Source organism: Jaculus jaculus, chromosome 1, assembly GCF_020740685.1.
Source record: "Jaculus jaculus isolate mJacJac1 chromosome 1, mJacJac1.mat.Y.cur, whole genome shotgun sequence".
Taxonomy (NCBI): domain Eukaryota; kingdom Metazoa; phylum Chordata; class Mammalia; order Rodentia; family Dipodidae; genus Jaculus; species Jaculus jaculus.
The window spans coordinates 284,367,728-284,372,425 of NC_059102.1; the positions used below are offsets into that span (position 1 = coordinate 284,367,728).

Genomic DNA, 4,698 nt, shown 5'->3' on the forward strand with positions numbered 1-4,698 from the left:
GGAACAGACAGTAATTTTGCTTATTTAGGTAATTAGTAAGAATCATACAATATCTGTTCCTCTGTGAGTGTCTTGAACCACCAAGCCATCTTACCAGCCCTATAATATATGTTGTTTAGTACCTGGCTTCTTCCCCATTACAATCCTGAAACACATTAATATCATTGCTGTAACAGATGTTCATTCATATTGCTATAAAATTTTTCATTGTATGAATATATCAAAATCTATTCATTTTACCATATGAGAAGCTGGGCAGTTCCAAGTTTAAAGAATAGTACTTTAAGCAATATGCATAATTTGATGAATACCTATTTATCTCTCTTGGGCACATTCAAAGGACACTGCAAATAAAGGAATGATATACAAGAGTTCCACTTTCCACATTGTAACACTTGATGTGATCTATTAATTTCTCCATTCTATTCTATCATTGCAGGTTTGTTTGGTTTTTTTTAATTTTAAACCAGTTTAATTTTAAGAGTCTACATAAGGTAGAGAATACAGGCCACATACTATAATTTCATACACACAAAAGAAAGACACAATGATAGTAAAATGTTCCCTCTTATGAAGGGTGAACCATTATGCAAACTTTAAAAGGGTGTTTTCCGTCTCTGTGTTAACGATGTAATCTGATGATTCTCTACCAGTTTAATTTATAAAGTGTCTATGGCATTACAGTGAGACTCTATCAATCTCAAAAAAAAAAAAAAAATCCCAACAAGAAAAAGCGTCCATGATGAAATTATCTGTGGTTGTCACGCGCCCACGTGGGAAGTAGTAGGAGAGCGTCTGTAGGAGGGCAGCCTGTTGTCCGCCCCTTCACTCAGAAGTAGCCCGGTGTCTGTCCAGTCCACACTTAGGACTTTATCTTAATGAGCAGTCAAATCATAGAGAGGAGCCTTGCAACTTCTTGTGTCCCACAGCTTGACAATATTATCTAAAGAGCCTGAGATCAGCTGCTGTTCATGGGTAGGAGACCACTTCACTGATGTAAGCCAGCCTGCATGTGAGGTCAGGGACAGTGACACCAAAGAACCATCTTTAGTTCGAGGGTCCCACAGTCTGATATGTCTATCTGCGCTTCCAGATACCAGACGTTTACAAAGTGGAGAATAGGAAATACAATTAAACACTTTGTTTCCTGACAAAGTTGACTTAAGACCACCAGACTCAACATCCCACACTCTAATTGTATGGTCCCAAGATGCACTGCAGATTTCATCAGCATCTGACCACAGTACTGAGGAAATTGCTTCTGTGTGGCCAGAGAGGGTCACTATGGGAGTCCTTGTCAGCCCCAACTGCTCTGCTTTTTGTTCCTTTCTTGGACGATCTGTAGACTCCTCCATTTCATCTTCTTCATCTGTCGGGACTGTAGACCAGATCTTTAGCATCTTATCCCAGGAACCACTGCAAAGTTTAGTCCAGGAGCTATCAACAGCTATGGAGTTCACACTGCCGGCATGACCCCTGCGGCAGTGCAGGGCTTTCACCTTGTTCCTCTCCACATTCCACTCCCACAGGAGGATCGTCTGATCCATGGAGGCACTCAGGAGCCAGCAAGACAAACTATCTTTTTTTACCCAAGCCACATCTTTCACAACATCTGTATGTCCCACAATTGTCATTATTGACTTTCCTTCCAAGGACCAGATTCGAGAAGTCTTATCACAAGAACCAGTTAAGATCCATCCTCTGCCCCTTCAATTGAACTGATCCAGTCATCATGGAACATGCACTGCTCTGGCTGGGGTGCGGTGTATTTCTCCATATATTCTAACTCCACAACCTCTTCCGATGAAATGTTCTCTAGTTCCATGTGCTTGACCAAGGGCATTCGCAGAAACTGGCCCTTGATAAGGAAATCAAACTCCACATGCTTGTGCAACTCATTTTTGGCCTGTAGTAGTTTATTAATGATGCTACTGAGGTCAGCAATTTCAGAGGTGGCAGGAATTGAGAAGGGAACATCATCGACTGTGTATTTCTTGTTTTCAGTGTAAAAGCGTGCCTGAAGCTGAGCCATGGCGATCAGGACACACGAGATTTATCCGCAAAAATGCACGGGTTGGTAGCTCAAAAATTACACGGCGGCCTGGGGAGAGCGAGACCCGAGGACGACGCGAGCCGGCAGCTTTCTTATCATTGCAGTTTTAACCTGCATTTTCCTAATAATTAATAAAGTTGAAATTGCCCTCTCTTTAACAATGGCCATTCTCATATTCCCATTTGTAAAGTAATGAAAACTTACATCCCTTTCCCTCTTGGGTTTACTGAATTTTTTATTGATTTCTAGGAGGATGTTTATATTCTGCATAAGACTATTTTATCAGTTATGTATGTTACAATATCGTTTCTTCTGTACTTTTCTTCCTTACTGGTTTAGGAGTGCACTAAGATGAACAGAAGTCTTAATTATTAATGTACTCTTGTGTGTTGTTATTTACAGAGGTTTATGCCCTAAGATTGTTGCCAATAACAGTGTCATGAAAATATTCTTTCATATTTTTTCTTATACTTTTATTGTCTTCCATTTCAAAGATCCAAAATCCATCTGGGATAGATTTTTCTATTGAGAAATGTTGCATTTTTCACATGGATATGTTTTACCAAGCCCCATCATTCTTGCACCACATACAATTTGTATACGTATCATAAGCCACAGTCAGGAATATAGACCTCTTCTCCAGAGTTAACTGTTCCATCAGCTATGGATCCTCCAAGCATTCTGTTTGCTTTACTTAACCACCCCATCATCTAAAGACCCTCCTAGTATTCTATTTACCATAAATTTATGTCCTAATACCTGGCATTATACTATTTTTTGTTCTTCCCTAAAAGTTGATTTATGTGTGTATATGTGTGTGGTATGTGTAATGTGCTATGTATGTAATGTATACACACCTATGTGCAGATACACATAACCTGCATGCATATGTACAGCCTAGAGAACACTGGCTCCCTTCTTTCTTTCTCCCTTCTTTCTTTCACCTATTCATTTCCTTTGAGATGGAATCCCTCTCCAAGACCACAACTGGAGTTTTCATGAGATCCAAAAATGCTCCTGTCTCTGCTCCCCAGAGGACCTGAGTTACCGACATGCTTAAGTACATCCAGGTGTTGATGTGGGTGCTAGGAAATTTAACTAGAGACAAATCAGGACTCCTCAGGCACTCATGCTTGCACAACAACCACCCTTCTCTGCTAAACCAACTCCCTGGTCCAGATTTAGCTATTCTTATACTTTCAATTTGCATAAAATTATAGACTTAGCTTGTCAGTTTTCATATACAAAATATCTTGTAGAGATGTTCACTATGATCACACTAAACTTATAGATCAATTAATGAGTGACTTGCATATATTTACAATATTGAGTTTGCCAAGCTATAAACATATTTCCTTGTATTTGCTTTGGCCTCCTTTGATTTCTTTTAGTGTTATTTTAGCTTCATTTTTTCCAACTTCATTCCTAAGTATCTAGATTATACTATAGTAAGAGACACTTTGACAGTCTTTGATTTTATAGTTGGTTTTTTTTTTTTTTTTTTTTTTTTTTTGGTTTTTCGAGGTAGGGTCTCACTCTGGTCCCGGCTGACCTGGAATTAACTCTGTCATCTCAGGGTGGCCTTGAACTCATGGCAATCCTCCTACCTCTGCCTCCCGAGTGCTGGGATTAAAGGCGTGCGCCACCACGCCCGGCTTTATAGTTGGTTTTATTGGTATATGCAAGTAGCATTTACATTTACATACTGGTGTTCTTTGCAGTTTTCCATAATACTCTATTTACTCTAAGACCTTGCAGTATTTTGCAAACTTTCCACACATGCAATCATGTCTTCCTATACATATGTACATATGAATCATGACTGTTGTATTTCTTCTTCTCTGAAACCTTAGAGCTTTAACAAATTAGAATTATTGGATTCTTACCCCCATCCTGGAAAAGGGTCTCATAGTAACAATTAGCAAAATTTCATCATTATAGCATATAAGCCAGTAGTGTCTGTTTTCTATTTTATTTGGTAAACAAAAATGCTGAAAATAACACATCCAGTACCTTCCCATCTTCCATGTTTTCCAATGGTGACATCATTATATGGAATTGCAATGCTGAATAACATCAGCTACATCTGCGTTTATGTGTTTGCTTTTCTCTCATTTTTTTTCTCATTTCTTAAATCAATAGCCACTGGTTCAAGCCAAACAGGGTTCTATGGAGTCCAGAAGTATGCCAGGAAAAACTTGCTCTTCCTGCTTACCATTAATAAATATGCTTGTCACATTAACGTCACTTTCATATTCTCATTTCCATCCTGTCCATCACCAAAATATCATTAACACTCTATGTTGGTGGGTAAGAATTTGGGGGTAACAGGCTTGCTGACACTTACTGAAATATCTGCATCTTGAGTTCCTCAATTCCTACTGAAAGATACCAGGAACCTTCACTACATCTTGGCATATTTCTAATTCTGAGATTTCCTACCCCATTACATTTCCGTGCAGTGTTCTAACTAAAACTTATTTTTGTCTCCTACTCTGTATATATTATCCTTTCCACAATTCTGTCTTATTTCGTATAGAATGAAGCACCCGTCAGATGTGAAAATGTTTGCTTAATTGGCCCACAGCTGCAGATTCTACCCAGAAAAACTAGAACAAATCTCACTCCTCACAAGGGACTCTTCC

General features: G+C 38.9%; 1 pseudogene; it reads right to left on the reverse strand.

Annotated features, from left to right (window-relative positions):
* Positions 1-761: 761 nt before the first annotated feature.
* LOC123456711 lies at positions 762-2,121 on the reverse strand (annotated as a pseudogene).
* Between the last annotated feature and the right edge of the window lie 2,577 nt (positions 2,122-4,698).